At 45.0% G+C, this 17169-nt stretch overlaps 1 protein-coding gene across 2 annotated transcripts in view; it reads right to left on the bottom strand.

Annotated features, from left to right (window-relative positions):
- xirp2a (xin actin binding repeat containing 2a) overlaps positions 1-17169 on the bottom strand; it is a 142663-nt gene that overhangs the window by 36913 nt on the left and 88581 nt on the right. Inside the window, exon 1 of one of the 2 annotated variants that reach the window (XM_034176562.1) lies at positions 8156-8318. The exons of the other annotated variant lie outside the window; for it this stretch is intronic. The gene's annotated coding sequence lies outside the window, so the exon portion shown is untranslated. Of the gene's footprint in view, positions 1-8155; positions 8319-17169 lie in introns of those variants that run through there. 2 annotated transcript variants of the gene reach the window in all.

Genomic DNA, 17169 nt, shown 5'->3' on the forward strand with positions numbered 1-17169 from the left:
ATGGTTAATTGCACTAATGGAACAACTAAGAAGTCTGTGCTCCTGTATTTCCATTGACTGAAAATGTAGCATAATTTAATTTGCATATTAGCACTGTTAGCAGGTATCACTAGGCGTTGGGCTTGAGACCAGAAGATCCTGGGTTCAAATCCCAGCCTGCGTGGAAAATCACTAAGGGCCCTTGGACAAGGTCTTTAATCCCCTATTGCTCCCGGTTTGTAGTGAGCGCCTTGTATGGCAGCACCCTTACATCGGGGTGAATGGCATTATTTGTAAAGCGCTTTGATCGTCTGATTCAGATGGAAAAGCGTTATATAAATGCAGTCCATTTACCATTTACTAGCTTGGTGAGGCTATCTCAAATGTTACTCTACGGTTACCGAGGCAGTACACTGATCATGGTTTTTAACAACTCTACCTAAGCCACCTCTTAATATAGCCCAGTCTGTAAAAGGTATATTCATTGTGTCTGTCATACCAGTCTTTCCCAAGCTCCACCTCTTTTTATGCTTTGGCCCGGTTTTAAGTGATATCATGAGTTGGCAATATGGCAACTTTTGGAACGGTTCAACAGAACACCTATGTGTGATGTCACAGAGGGTTGTCCAGTATATATAAAGTCTATGTTACCCCTCAGGGTTTTTTTTTTTCTTTAAATGTTCAAGTTGCCCTCTGGCTTTCAGGAAGTTTGTGTTTGAGAAAACTGCCATAATGTAGGTTCTGAATTTTATAGTTGCGCAGTGAAGGTGTTCTTGATCATCGTTAAAGGCCCCTTCACACATAAAAAGAAATTGGGTGAAAGAAGCAGAAACCGGCCGAAAATCCACAAACAAAAAAACGAAACGGGGAACCGGGAAACATTCCACCTGATGTTGGGAGGGACACACGGTTGGACAGGCATGCACAATACCGCAGCGACAGTTTCGTGCACAAGCAGCTGGAACGTGTGGCACCACATTATGCTGCTACTGTGGGGGAAAAAACTAAAAAACACACACGATAAAAAACACTGCAGTTACTAATATTTAATCACTGTTATCAAGTGGGCAATACAAGTCTGATCCTTCTGTTCCTCTGTATATGACCCCATGGTCATAGACGTACAGTCATGAAATGACATGAATGAAGCAGTGCACTGTTATCATGTCTACATCTGCTAGCCCTGCGTGTCTAGCCAGCACCGCGCATGTGTTCAGTAAATGGAGCACCAAAGGACACCGCGACATCTGGACCATAGCTCATGTGGGTGACGTGACATTCAGATCGCCAGCTGAGTGTACACATGATCAGACGGTCCTTTTCACCTGGCACAGCCTGCCGATGTACGTGCTAACACTGTCACTCCAGTCCGTTACAAAGGTGATATATGTTTTTATGTATTTCCATGTGAGGACAGCAAGCACATGCACGCACCTCACGGTGTAGAGTTGTAAGGTCATGTCCTTCATAACAGGGTACGTGTTCTCCAGCTGTGACTTGCAGGTTCAGAGATTTCAACAGCAGCGGCTCACATGGACATGCCCACTTTTTCGATCAGTCCACAGAACAACGTGTCACCGTGCTGTGTGCGCTCAGACATGGCTGGCCGATCCCCATGTGTTCTTGTCTGTACATAATTATGAGCATGTCATGCAAGTGTGCCCCCCACCCGCACGCCACATGTGTTGTGGGGGGAGTGGGGGATGACACACACACACAGGCCACATGTGTTGGGGGTGCAATACACACGCAGACCACATTTGTTGGGGGGTGGGATACACACACAGGCCACATGGGCACTCGCAGGGCACTCGCTGTCTTTTGGCCGTTGGTGTGCGCGAATGGTTGTGGTGACAGCTGTGGGAGGCGTTTGAGACGGCTCCGATTTTTCATGAGTGGCATGTGATTCCTCATTTGTGCGCCAGTTGGCTTCAATCATGTTATGTGTTAAGGGGCCCAAAGAGTTTGGCAGAGTAGATTCATTGCTTTGTATAGTAAATACTTACAGAAAATCATAAACTACTTGACACCTTCCTCTTGGACTTTATATTCTCAATATGAAAATATCAACTCTCCCAGTAGCTTCTGTCGTTTGCGTTCAATAATACATACAGCATTACCTCCCATGTGCTCTCAACAACTTATTTGACATGTGATAAAAGCATGTCGACCAATTTTAACTTGCTGCTCCATCCTATAACCGACAACCCGACCCAGACAGTAATAGGCTTCCCGAAACAGACCTGTGTGAAAATAAACAGTGCTTTCACTCACTGCAACCCATTAATAAGGGACAGAAATCCTACACCTCAGGCTGCGGTGTAACTCAATGTTGCAGGATAATAGCCTTATTTATCAGGAAAGATAACTGTTTACGTCACAGTTTGGAGCTGTCAGAACAGCTCGGAGGTGGGCTTTGAAGCCTCAGCGTGCCCGGGATATTCCAAAGGCTTTAGAGAAGGAATGCTGTATCCAAAGCTGCCATAGCATAGAGGTGAGGTAACCAGGCTCCGGAAGGGAAGCGGGGGATGAGTGCAGAAAAGAAATAAACCCATTCTTTTTATAAACTGTCTGCAGCTTCATGTTCCCATTTAAGAGGAAAAGATATTGTAATACAAGAAAAGCAAAGTCAGATATAAAATTCAAAAATTTCCAGTGCAATGGTTAAACACTATTTGTCCTCATGCTGTCTCTCTCATTAATATGGACTGGCACAAAACCATGTTTAATTAGTGTTAATAGTTACTTTTAACCATAGTGTTTTTATATTCTGATATTGTTATCATGAAACATTTTCATTCTGCATTTCGTCTTTTAATTGAGAGTACTTTGGACTGTTTTGACGGGTTTTTATCACAGACTAAAGACGTGACAATAATTATTACATCCAGAAAGGTGATGGTTGGTGAGGCCTGGAGAAGATATTTTGGGAAACCTTCTATTTTTCAGTTGAGAGAGAGGGCATGTTCATGGAACTCATATTAAGAAAATTTAAAATTTGGGGGCAGAAAGGACAAAGTCTGAATTTTGAAAAATGTTCTATCTGGTTTGTGACAACAGTAGTTTTTCGTTTTGTTTTGTTGCTTTTATTTCTTTGTTTGTGAAACTTTGGAAATGCTGAAACTAGTATATAAATTTGTGTGACAACACAGTCTGCAGAAATAAGCTAATAAATACCTCATATATGTAAGTAAATATAAATATCTCAAATGCGTGTCCAATTTTCTCATTTTAAACTACAGGATTTCTATTACATGATAGAACTACTTGAGTTTTTTTTAAGCCACAGGGTGTAAAAATTGGGGGTGTTTATTAACAGAAATGGAATATAGTGTTGATAACCATCTGTTTATTAGTGTTTAATTACAGACAGCAACAAATCAATGTGTTTACAGATTTCATTCATTCATTCATTCATCTTCTACAGATTTCATATATACGAGGTCTCTTAGATAATAAACCGACCCTTTTATTTTTTTTTTTAACTATATGGATTTGAATGACGTGCGATTACACCAATCATGCTTGAACCCTCGTGCGCATGCGTGAGTTTTTTCATGCGTGTCGGTGACGTCATTTCCCTGTGGGCAGGCCTTGAGTGAGATGTGGTCCCGCCCTCTCGGCTGAATTCCTTTGTTTCACACGCTGCTCGAGACGGCGCGCGTTGCTTTATCAAAATTTTTTCTGGACCTGTGAGGAATATCCGAGTGGACACTATTCGAGAAATTAAGCTGGTTTTCTGTGAAAAGTTTAATGGCTGATGAGAGATTATGGGGTGTTTCTGTCGGTGTAAGGACTTCCCACGGAGCGGGACGTCCTGCAGCGCTTCCAGGCGCTGTCGTCGGCCTGTTTCGAGCTGAAAACATCCTAATTTAAGGCTTAATTCACCCAGGACATCGTGAGAGAACAGAGAAGATTCAGAAGAGGCCGGCATGAGGAATTTATTTATCCCATTTTGTATGAGATGAACTCAAATATCTAAAACTTTTTCCACATACACAATATCACCATTTCCCTCAAATATTGTTCACAAACCAGTCTAAATCTGTGATAGTGAGCACTTCTCATTTGCTGAGATAATCCATCCCACCTCACAGCTGTGCCATATCAAGATGCTGATTAGACACCATGATTAGTGCACAGGTGTGCCTTAGACTGCCCACAATAAAAGGCCACTCTGAAAGGTGCAGTTTTATCACACAGCACAATGCCACAGATGTCGCAAGATTTGAGGGAGCGTGCAATTGGCATGCTGACAGCAGGAATGTCAACCAGAGCTGTTGCTCGCGTATTGAATGTTCATTTCTCTACCATAGGCCGTCTCCAAAGGCGTTTCAGAGAATTTGGCAGTACATCCAACCAGACTCACAACCGCAGACCATGTGTAACCACACCAGCCCAGGACCTCCACATCCAGCATGTTCACCTCCAAGATCGTCTGAGACCAGCCACTCGGACAGCTGCTGAAACAATCGGTTTGCATAACCAAAGAATTTCTGCACAAACTGTCAGAAACCGTCTCAGGGAAGCTCATCTGCATGCTCGTCGTCCTCATCGGGGTCTCGACCTGACTCCAGTTCATCGTCGTAACCGACTTGAGTGGGCAAATGCTCACATTCGCTGGTGTTTGGCACGTTGGAGAGGTGTTCTCTTCACGGATGATGCGAAGGAGATGTGTTGCACTGCATGAGGCAAATGGTGGTCACACCAGATACTGACTGGTATCCCCCCCCCAATAAAACAAAACTGCACCTTTCAGAGTGGCCTTTTATTGTGGACAGTCTAAGGCACACCTGTGCACTAATCATGGTGTCTAATCAGCATCTTGATATGGCACACCTGTGAGGTGGGATGGATTATCTCAGCAAAGGAGAAGTGCTCACTATCACAGATTTAGACTGGTTTGTGAACAATATTTGAGGGAAATGGTGATATTGTGTATGTGGACAAAGTTTTAGATCTTTGAGTTCATCTCATACAAAATGGGAGCAAAACCAAAAGTGTTGCGTTTATATTTTTGTTGAGTATATATTCCACAAAACTTGTATAAACTTTGATTAAAGAATGATCATTTTTAGAATTTAGTATCTGTCCCAGTGAGATATGAGTAAGTGAGAATAGAAGAGAAGAAAGTGTCAATGTAATAAAAGAAAGAAGGAAAACAACTCAAATAGCTACTCAAATAGCTAATCATGGCAGGAATGGATTAAGAGGGATCAATCTTACATTATCTGAAGAACAAAAATAAGTAAATGAGAGAATCAGCTCAGTTATTACTTGAAATTGTTGATGTTCTAATAAGCTGTCTATGTGTGGCCTGCTTAAGTTGGGAGTGGCAAGATGGCCGCCAGTTTGCTTCAGGGGATTGTACGTAGTGTGTGGGCCAATGAGCTATCCAGTAATCTATACAGATCACATGCTGCTCAGAGTGCCGCTCTCATTGGACTGACATCTCTGCTATTTTAGCATTGTGGGATAGCTCGCGCCCACAGATTGAGCTCACTGGACTACTTTTTTTGAAACTGCTCAGCGTGTCACTCTTGTTGGAGCGACAACACACAGAATGTGTCTCTTCCCAGATAGATCTCTTTCAGTGCAGCTTCCTGTTCTGACTTTAACACAAAGTTAACACCCAAGTCTTTCATCGCCAACTGTAAATGTTCATCAAACCATTCCAATCATGTCTTTCTGAACTCTTCTGCATCAAACTCCATCATGTTAATGTTTACAATGCTCATAAACTTTTAAGTTTCTTAATTATTTATTATGGCCACTCTTAAAACTTAAGTTCTCTTTATAATTTTATTACTGGTACATTTTAGAATGGATTTAGATGAGATATACTCATTATCTCACAGGAATATATCACAATTATCTGGGAACTACTTTTTGCGCAGGAATTCATCAAGCACATCGGCCGTGGGCGCGTACTGACACAGAATCCCCAGAAACTGTGGAAAGTTGTTCGGCCAAAACGAGAGTGTCCACTTTTAGCTTGTCATAAGCTAAGTTAGTGGCGCTCGTGAGAGTGTGTACAGATCAGTGAGGCCGCCATGTTGCAAGTCCATGTTGATATAGTAGCCGAAAAGGGACACAATTTCTCTGCCTTTTGCATTTTGCAACGTGGTCAGAAGACTGAAGAAAAACATGAAGAATGGGAAGTGCTCCATGATACATTGGCTACTGGTTGGTAGTTCCGGCTTACAAGTTTGAGAACCATCATTTTTGTGAAGTGGAGGATTGTACATATTGCTTATCACAAAGAGGGCAGACAGGGAGCACGGGTTCCCGTCACCAAAGAAGATAAAATGTGAAGAGAAACAAAATCAGCATAATGTAATCTGACATCTCACCACTAGAAGGCACTAAGTCCTACACACTGTAGCTTCAAGGAATTCACTGAAGTTAAACAACAAAGCAATGACCTTACCGTGTACTCCACAAATGTTCCAAAATCAGAATTATAGCAATGCCACAGCCACTATCTGGCTGATAAAAGACAACTGCAAGTGCAAAGTGACTGTAGCATTAATTATTCAGTTTCATTGCACAATAACACAGTTATCAAAATCAGTCCAACACTGTAGAGTTATAGGACCAGGCTAACAGATTTCAATTGCTTTTGTCAATTTTCAACTCCAAAATGCAGACACACTGAAAACTGTGACAGTTGTGTGTCACAGAAGCAAACTCAGTGTTCACTCTTATTTATTAATCATAATAAAAAAATAGTTATCAAACATTGATGTCTAAAACCAACACTGAAGCCAGTTAACTGTTTACTTTATTATTTGTCTTTACATGTTAGCCTGTGCATCAAAAATGGATGAATTTGATGTTTACGACTAATATTTAAGCTAGCTAACTATTTCAATCATTAACTCTCTTACATGTTAAGCTGTCCATCAAAAACTGAAGACGCTGATGCCTAATACAAATATTTATACAGGCTAACTACTTCAAACATTGTCAACATGTTAGTCTTTCCATCAAATATTGAGGAAGTTGATGTCAAAGACCAACATTTATGTTAGCTAACTTTTTCCACCATTGTTTCTCTTTACAAATTTGATGCCTAAGATGAACATTTACAATATTTTCACAATATTTGCCTCCTCTGGTTGGAAACAGAAATAATGAATGAGTTTGTTTGTCTGTATGTCACCCTGCGATAGACTGGCGTTGTTCCTAATGATTTTGTCTCTGTTTCCTGAAAGATATAGAGTCGTGGTCGTACGTTTACATACACTCATCATGGGCATGAATGTCATGGTTATTTTGGGCTTTTAATGATGTCCTTGAACTTATTTTGCCAGGATTTAATGATTGTCCAGCATACATCATTAATGACTTCAAATAACAAGAACTGGGTGCACAAGTTTGAATTTAGATTGGATCGTCTATAACACACATACATATACGCTCACTGATGGCGCCGTATGTATGACTCAGCAGCTATATTGAGGTGACCTCTGACCTATTTGTTACTGCTGCCTGAGCTAAAGTAACCACATGTGAGCTGCTCTGCCTGTGGCTAGCTGGAAGCAAGGAACTGTAAAGTGGAATGGTGCGCGATGGAACAGCAAGTGTTCCAACAACAAATCTGCACGGTTTTGTTGCTCAAAGCTAAATAAACATCCATAGATCTGTGTCAACCAGAAGCTGTCCCCAAATCACAGAGATGCCGGCCTCCTCTCTGCCCTTCTTCATAACGTCAGCCAATTTTCTGTTCTGTACATACTGACCGAAGCGTTTGGCTTTCAAAGTCTGGCAGGAGAACCAAAAAGAAAAGAGGGGGAGCACTAATTGAAATGTCAGCCATGGAGGGCAATTTCCTTCTTGCCGACAAAAGCAAAACATGCACAATAATTGAGCTGTCAGATCTATCAAACTAACTTTTGTGCATGGAGGCTGTGTTGCCCCGCGGTGCTTCCTTGTGCTATGCTAAGCGCTTTGTCTCTAATTTGCAATGCTTTGAGAATATTACAGATCAGATAGTTGCCGGTTACATCTGGTGGAAGGAAACAGGAAGAGCACATGCGTGTTTCATGACGAAACACAGATCCCAAAAGGACTCAGACCACAATGTCACAAGAAGGTAAAGCAGTCGGTGTCTCAACTTTCTTCTCCCACCTGCACTGAGACTCCGCATGAAAGCGCAAAAGCACCTCTTTACCTTCTTAAAGTGTGTCGACTGTTGTCATCTGGCAGTAGAATCCAACAGAAGAGGAAAAGTCTCGACCTTCCAGGAAACAAAACCAGCTTCGTTCTTGAGAGAGACAGTGAGACCTGGAGACCAGCTCCGGCAGTGTGCTCCACAGCTCAGTGGGGCCCTGGTATCCAGTGACAGCTGATTTTATTTTAGAAGTAAGATGGAGACGGGGCGACAGGGTAGATGGATGTTGGTGGGGTTTTTTTTTAGAGCGTGACTTACCCAGCATGTCCTTCACATGAAGTCACGACGCGGATATGGTCCTGTGTTGTGACTTTACATCTTTCGCTGATCTCGTGTTGAAGCGTTTGAACTGACTCATCGCTGACGCGGTGCATGTCATGATTTAGCACACATAAAGAAGGTACGTTCATCATTAGTGGTTATGATTAAGTGCAAAACTATGGTGGTAAACGATACCCCGTATTCATGAAACTTCATGGAACTATTTTGTTTATAAAACCAATAAAAATTTTTGCGGCTATTGAGGTCAGGTTTGGGAGCTGATGCCACCATATCACTAAGTCCTGGATGGCAACCAGCCAGGTAGATAACCTGCCTAATCCCACCTCTCGAAAGTACCCATTGAACTGTTTACCCATCGTGAAACATGGGTGTCCCCTGGGCCTACTCTAGCTGCTGCGGTCCTCAACAGTGGGACACTTATATGCTCAATCATGCACAGAGAAACAGAGCACATTTCAAAATGTCACAGTTGATATTTCCTCACAGCCTGATACCCCTCATCTGTTTCTCCCCAAGTAAGCATTCAGTTGACACATTGCCATTGAAATGGCACCAAAGGTTTCTTCAAAGAGGCCGAGTACCAAAGACATCCAGTCATCATGGTAGGTCGCTGGTTAGCGCTCAAGTCTCATAACAATACAGTAAGACAAGAAGCAAAAGTCATGTCTGGGAACATGTGCTGCATCCACCACACCACAGAACAAGCCCAAGTCCCGAATGGCAACCACCCAGGCAAACAACAGGTAGATCTCCACCTTTCAAAAGTAACCATCTATCTCCTGCAGCCAGGTGAAACATAGGCTTGCCTTTGGCCTCCGCAGAGGTCCTCAATACCGAGGCTCCTGTGTGTTGGATCATGCACAGTGAAGTACACCACATGGACAAAATATCACACCCTCACAATGCAAATGATACTTCTCCTGTGAGTCTCCCTAAGCAACCACTTGTTTGACAAAAAGTCATTCCAGTGGTACCCAAGGATCCCCTGAAGATACCTGGTTCTCAAGATATCCAGTTATTGCCTTATGTCACTGGTTTGCATCCAGGTCTCACAATCATTCAGAAAGTCAGGAAGTGCAAGGACCCTAAAGACTTGGACCTTCATCCTCCTCCAAAGACATCAGCATCACCAAACACCTCTTCCCAGTGACATCATGACTCCATGAATTCATCCCAAATATCTCTTGATCTCAAAGGCTGAGCACCCAGAGACATAAGCACCACAGCTGAGGTGTCTCGACAAAATCAACAATTACACTATATACAGATGTCCTTCTAGTAGTCAAGTCGAGGAAGTCATTGAAAGCCTGGATCTTAGTCTTGATCTAGAACAATCACAAACCCAGACACTCTCATTCTTCTCTCATCTTTTCCAGTGCTGCAATCAGGACATCCATTGATTCTTCAACAGTCACAGCACCATCTGCAATATCAGTAAACCTCGCCAACAAAGGCATCTAAGATGCTGGTTTCCTCAACCCTAAAAACCCAATACCAAAATCTTCAACCCTTAATACCCAATCCATGCAAGCACTGAACGTTATAGGAGCGAGAAAACATCTCTAAGGAAAGCCATTTGTTTTGGGGAAAAATCCAGAGATTTTGGCATGCGAGATGTTCATATTAAAAATTGATATGTGGAAGTTGTCACCCAGATCCACCAATCTGGGACCTTACAAGCTATGGTCCATCTGACCCTGGTGTGGGTGTTGGAGGTTTTATAGACATCAGAGTCTGAGCCCTAATGTGTACCCACACAAACAAAGGTCCACATTAGGGGTCTTTTTTAATAAAATCAACATTTTGGTTGCATAAGATCTGAAGTACAGTATACTATGTTCAAAATCTAAGACACTTGAATGGATTTTCAGTGCATCCTTTGACATTCCTGCAAAGGCTGGACACATTTCCAGTGCTGCAAATAATTGTGAAACAATCTGACAGAATGAAGAATTGCGTGGACCTTTTGGGATTTGTCTGCACACCGCCATTAGGTTGCCTTCAAAGACCTTTCATACACTTTAAAGAGAGTAGCCAACATGAAGTGAGGAAATTCTGGGCAAAAACCCCAGAGGACTGAGCTGGAGACTTTAAACAATCACCTCTCTCACTGGGGCAGGAGGAGTCTTTAATCGACAGAGTATTCTTTGTCTCAGAAAAAAACAATGGCTGAGCAGCAGCCTGCAGCAAAGGCTTTCTGTTAAACCGTGACTTCTTGTTTAGCTTAAGTGTGTACACCTTCCTGGAGCGCTCAGCCTCTAATTTATGCACATCCTTTGATATGTTCACTCCATATTAATATCTGCGAAGGTGGTTGACCTACAAAGCAGAAGGCGTCGTCTGTGTGCCCACCCCATGAGCCGCTGTTGGCAGGAGATCGACCCGAGAAGAAGCACGGTTATCAAGCTCGTGGAGAAGCTGCGCGGTGCTGATAATCTCAGTGAAATTACACATGGATTTCCTGTTCCTAAAGTAGAAAATAGACACACTGTGGTAGAATGCCTAATGCCGGGCATGAGAACAACCCCAAACTTAAACCCCGAGTGAGTCCACACATTAAAGAGAGTTTGAAACTCAAAAGTGTCAGATATGATTAACATTATGAAAGTGAGTTGTCAAGAAAAGAGTTTTATTGTTCCGCGAGTATTAAAATGTGTAATTATGCCGTGTTAATAAATTCTAATGACGGACGAGCAAATTATCTTGCAAAGGGCCGTGCAGGAAGCAATTATTTTTCAAAAACTGCACGCAGTTGAACTAACTAATTATGTTTGGTTTGTTAAACTGCGTATCCGCCTTCAATCAGTCGTTTTAAACTCAAATGACCAGAGAACCACAGGCCACATTCAGGGGGTTACTTTGAATAAGTAAAAGAAAAAATCTGTCTTCAGCTGTCCTCAATCTGAGGTATAAGGACTGTACACGATCCAGTTTAAGTTTGAGAAACGTGCTCATGTAGTTAATGATTGAGAATTCAATGTTTACTGAAGAGTGACAGTTGATAGGAATGAGAGTATATATACTTGGACATCAGAGGAGCAAGTCCAGGGGTAGGGTGGGGTGGAGAGAGGCAGGGCAGCATTTAAAGAGATGCTATCATCATACAGGTACATAATATCATAATTCAGCTTGATTCCATACTCTACGCATGTCCTTGGACTGAATTCCCCCAAAATTTGAGCTGTAGATGAGGGTAGATCCCAAAATTGCCCTTAAAGTGTAGGTGACACCAAAAAATGTGCACAAATAATCACTAAAAATTATGAAATGTTGATATTTAAAAAGAATTTTGAGCAATAAAAGTCAATGATAAGTGCACAGGTGAATGATAAACAGCTGTCTGAAGCCTGCGCTCTATTTCAGCCCTCAGCCACGGCCATATTGTTGCTACGTGATCACTGGAATGGCACCTTCTGATTCAAGCCCAAATCAATTATAAACACAACGGAAGTCGAGCTGTTTTGGATGATTTTTTTTTTTTTCTTTCTAGAATGGAGCTTTTTTTTTAAAGTCCATTCTGAACATGTGTCTGAATAAGCTGTGGAGGACACAACCTTTTGAGCCTTATTAAGATGACAATGAGGGAGACAAAACCTTGGAGGAAAATCTTCAGTCTGACAACAGTGACGATATTTATTGGCAGAGTTCAGAACACAGAATGGTGATTCTAAAATAAATAAATAAATAATGCAGGCAATTTCAGCATGCAGGTGGAGATGATGAACTGTTTTTTTTTTTTTCTTTTACCAGCTCTTTGGTTGTAATCAACTGATTAAAAAATCTGAAAAAGTGTGATGAGGAAGTGTGGATTTTTTATTTATGTTTTATTTTTTTCTGAGAAACAGGTACATACATTTCAAATCTGAAAAATGTCACGAGGGACTGAAAATATCAGCTATTTTTAAAATAAATATTGTTTTCTTCTTGACTACAGCTCGTGTACTGTGCTTTAGTAGTGTAATACATTATTATTAAATATTAAAACCATTCACACAAGGAGTAACTAATATAGTCTTACCTGTCTGTTTCAGTGAGATCATCTTCAGTCTGATGAAAACATCTGAAAATAATTTAAGTTGTTGTCCTGGATGAAGAACAGTCCATGATGGGTTGAGTCTCTGCTGTACCGATTCGGGACCGGCACAGTCAACTACAGGTGTAATCCGTTAACTGTGTATGCAGCTGATGGATCGAGTCTCTGCTGTTAATAACGTCTCAGTCTGCACGTGACAAAATCATTCCATGATCCACAAAACAATAAAATAAAATTAAATAATCTGTAAATACTCAGTTTTGCCTCCGGGTCATTCCATGTGAAATCATCCATGACCTTGAAAATGGTCAATTTTTGGTAAAATTTCAAAAGACGACACAGAAAACAATCATTTGTAGCATTTGTTTAAATGTGTATATAAAAGTGGGATTTCCTTCTAAAAACATATTGACATTATAATTGTGGCAAATATCACCTCTTCATCTTGCACATTTAAAGAGCAGTGATGTGCGATTATTGGTTTTTGGCCCTTTTTAGGCCTCTATTGTGTCAAATCTAGTGAAGATAGCAGCAAAATGACTGCATTTTCTGATTTTCTTTTTTTTTGAAAAGTTAGCCCTAGGCAGCACATTTCAAAAACTAAGAAAAAACGAAAAAATTTCCATGGGCTGTTGTTGTTGGGGAAAGTGTAGTGACACAGACCCACAACAGGGGGCGCAAATGAACGGTCAATAGATGAGCCAAAAGGTAACAATTTAATGTTGTGAATGTGCACAACAAATATAGAGACAATCTCAGAATCTGATAGCAGTCAATACACATAGGTGACGTGTGGGCAGGCTCGAGGATAGAAGACGTCTGTCCTGAGAAGAGCCGGAACCACACGATTTCCGCCGCCACCGAACCTGGTGAATACTGGAGCCGCCAAGTCCCGAATTCCCAGGTGATCACTGTCCCCGACTGTCGGATCTGGTACTGCTGGCGAGGAGCACAAACAGTGAGATGTGGGTGTGTGCACACCCAGTAACAAAAACAGTCAGAAGGTGGAAAGTCACCTCCACCTCTAATCACACACTCGTGCAGCTCCTGTTAACCACTTATCTGGTTGGGGTGTGAAGCGAAGCTGTCGCTGATCACACCAAAATGCCAATCCCACAGATAAGGCAACACCCACAGGAAAACGGCTGCAAAGAAGTTCAGACTATAAAGTCAGTGTTAAGTTCAGATACAGCAGAGAATATTACCTTCACAGGTAGATGATATCTCGGCAGCGAGGTGGAGATGACATCCGGCTGTTATGGAGTGATGAAATGATGGGTGACAGCTGTCATGAGTTGATGTGTCCGTGGTGGCAGCGGCCTCTCGTGCCTGAAGCCCGCACTTCAGGCAGGGCGCCCTCTGGTGGTGGGCCAGCAGTACCTCCTCTTCTGGCGGCCCACACAACAGGACCCCCCCCTCAATGGGCGCCTCCTGGCGCCCGACCAGGCTTGTCCGGGTGACGTCGGTAGAAGTCGGCCAGGAGGTCCGGGTCCAGGATGAAGCTCCTCTTCACCCAGGAGCGTTCTTCAGGTCCATACCCCTCCCAGTCCACCAGATACTGAAACCCCCGGCCCTTCCGACGGACGTCCAGGAGCCTGCGAACCATCCATGCAGGCTCCCCATCGATGATCCGGGCAGGAGGCGGCGCCGGTCCGGGAGCACAGAGGGGTGAGGTGTGGTGTGGCTTGATCCGGGAAACATGAAAAACCGGGTGGCCGGACTGAGGACTTTGAGGATCTTGAATGGACCAATATACCTGTCCTTGAGTTTGGGTGAGTCCACTTGGAGGGGGATGTCCTTCGTTGAAAGCCACACCTCCTGCCCGGGCTGGTAAGCAGGGGCCGGGGAACGCCGGCGGTCTGCATGGGCCTTAGCCCTCGTCCGGGCCTTCAACAAGGCAGAACGGGCGGTGCGCCACACCCGACGGCATCTTCGCAGGTGGGCCTGGACCGAGGGCACACCGACCTCTCCCTCCACCACGGGGAACAATGGGGGCTGGTACCCCAGACACACCTCAAATGGGGAGAGGCCGGTGGCAGAGGACACCTGGCTGTTATGGGCGTACTCGATCCAGGCCAGATGGTGACTCCAGGCCGACGGGTGCACGGATGTAACACAGCAGAGGGCCTGTTCAAGTTCTTGGTTGGCCCGCTCTGCCTGTCCATTCGTCTGAGGGTGATACCTGGACGAGAGGCTCACGTTGGCCCCCAGTTCTCTGCAGAAACTCCTCCAAACCTGTGAGGAGAACTGAGGACCACGGTCCGAGACAATGTCAGTTGGTATCCCATGCAGACGTACGACGTGGTGGACCAAGAGGTCTGCTGTCTCCTGGGCTGTAGGGAGCTTCGGGAGGGCCACGAAGTGGGACACCTTGGAGAAACGGTCCACTATCGTGAAGATGGTCATCATGCCCTGGGACGGCGGGAGGCCCGTGACAAAGTCCAGGCCAATGTGAGACCAGGGGCAGAAGTCCTTGTGTCTTGGAGTGGTCTGCCTTGCCCCTGGCACAGATGGTGCAGGCCTGGACATACTCCCGGACGTCCACCAGAAGCGCTGCCAGACAACTGCCACGGCCCTATGCACCCCTGGATGACAGGAGAGCTTGGACCCGTGACAGAAGTCCAAGACTGCAGCTCTGGCCTCTGGTGGGATGTATAAACGGTTCTTTGGTCCAGTTCCGGGGTCTGGGCTCCGTGCCAGGGCCTCCCGGACGGTCTTCTCCACGTCCCAGGTGAGGGTGGCCACGACAGTGGACTCCGGAATGATGGGCTCCGGTGGATCTGACAGCTCAGTCTTGACCTCATCTTCATGCACCCGGGACAAGGCATCTGATCTCTGGTTCTTGGTCCCGGGGCGGTAGGTGATTCGGAAGTCAAAACGCCCGAAGAACAGTGACCAGCAGGCTTGCCTGGGGTTCAGCCGCTTGGCGGTCCTGATATACTCCAGGTTCCGATGGTCAGTGAAAACCGTCAACGGCACAGACGCTCCCTCCAACAGGTGTCTCCACTCCTCAAGAGCCTCTTTCACCGCAAGGAGTTCTCGATTGCCGACATCATAGTTCCATTCAGCTGGGGTCAACCTGCGAGAAAAGTAGGCACACGGGTGAAGAACCTTATCGGTCTCTCCGCTCTGGGATAGCACGGCTCCTATCCCTGAGTCAGAGGCGTCCACTTCAACCACGAACTGGCGGCTAGGGTTGGGCTGCACCAGAACTGGTGCAGACGAGAACCGGCGTTTCAACTCCTTGAACGCGGCTTCGCACCGATCTGACCAGGTGAAGGGGACTTTTGGTGAGGTCAGGGCTGTCAGGGGGCTAACTACCTGACTGTAGCCCTTAATGAACCTCCTGTAGAAATTTGCGAAGCCAAGGAATTGTTGCAGCTTCCTACGGCTTGTTGGTTGGGGCCAATCTCTCACCGCCGCAACCTTGGCCGGATCAGGGGCGACGGAGTTGGAGGAGATGATGAACCCCAGGAAGGACAAAGAGGTGCGGTGAAACTCACACTTCTCACCCTTCACAAACAGCCGGTTCTCCAACAACCACTGCAGGACCTGACGTACATGCTGGACATGAGTCTCAGGGTCCGGGGAAAAGATGAGTATGTCATCCAGATATACGAAGACGAATCTGTGCAGGAAGTCCCACAAGACGTCATTAACCAAAGCTTGGAACGTCGCGGGGGCGTTAGTGAGGCCGAACGGCATGACCAGGTACTCAAAATGACCTAATGGGGTGTTAAATGCCATCTTCCATTCGTCTCCCTTCCGGATCTGAACCAGGTGATACGCATTCCTAAGGTCCAGTTTGGTGAAAATTTGGGCTCCATGCAGGGGCGTGAACACTGAATCCAACAGGGGTAAAGGGTATCGATTACGAACCGTTATGTCGTTCAGCCCCCTGTAATCAATGCATGGACGGAGTCCGCCATCTTTCTTGCCCACAAAAAAGAAACCTGCACCCATCGGGGAGGTGGAATTCCGGATCAGCCCGGCAGCTAATGAGTCCCGGATGTAGGTCTCCATTGATTCGCGCTCAGGACGTGAGAGGTTGTACAGCCTGCTGGATGGGTACTCAGCGCCCGGGACCAAATCAATGGCACAATCGTACGGACGGTGCGGGGGAAGGGTGAGCGCCAGATCCTTGCTGAAGACGTCAGCAAGGTCGTGGTACTCAACCGGCACTGCCGTCAGATTGGGAGGGACTTTAACCTCCTCATTAGCATTTACACCGGGAGGAACCGAGGATCCTAAACACTTCCGGTGGCAGGTTTCGCTCCATTGAGTCACAACCCCAGACGGCCAATCAATCCGGGGATTGTGTTTAATCATCCATGGGAAGCCCAAAATCACTCGGGAGGTAGAAGGAGTTACAAAAAACTCAATCTCCTCCCGGTGATTCCCAGACACTACCAGGGTTACAGTGTCTTGTGTGTGATAAAAGGGAGAAGAGTGCCATCTAGTGCTCGCACCTTCACTGGCGAAGAAAGCGCCAACAGAGGGAGCCCTACCTCCCTTGCCCATCTGCTATCCAGCAGATTCCCTTCTGACCCCGTGTCCACCAGTGCTGGGGCTTGAAGGGTTAAATCCCTGCTCAGGATTTTAATTGGGAGTCGTGTTGACAGATGTGTATGACCCACGTGAATGTTTTGACCCCCCCTCAGCCCAGTCTCTAAGGGCGGGCATTTGTGTTTTGACCATT

Source organism: Thalassophryne amazonica, chromosome 1 (assembly GCF_902500255.1).
Source record: "Thalassophryne amazonica chromosome 1, fThaAma1.1, whole genome shotgun sequence".
In the NCBI taxonomy this organism is placed as follows: domain Eukaryota; kingdom Metazoa; phylum Chordata; class Actinopteri; order Batrachoidiformes; family Batrachoididae; genus Thalassophryne; species Thalassophryne amazonica.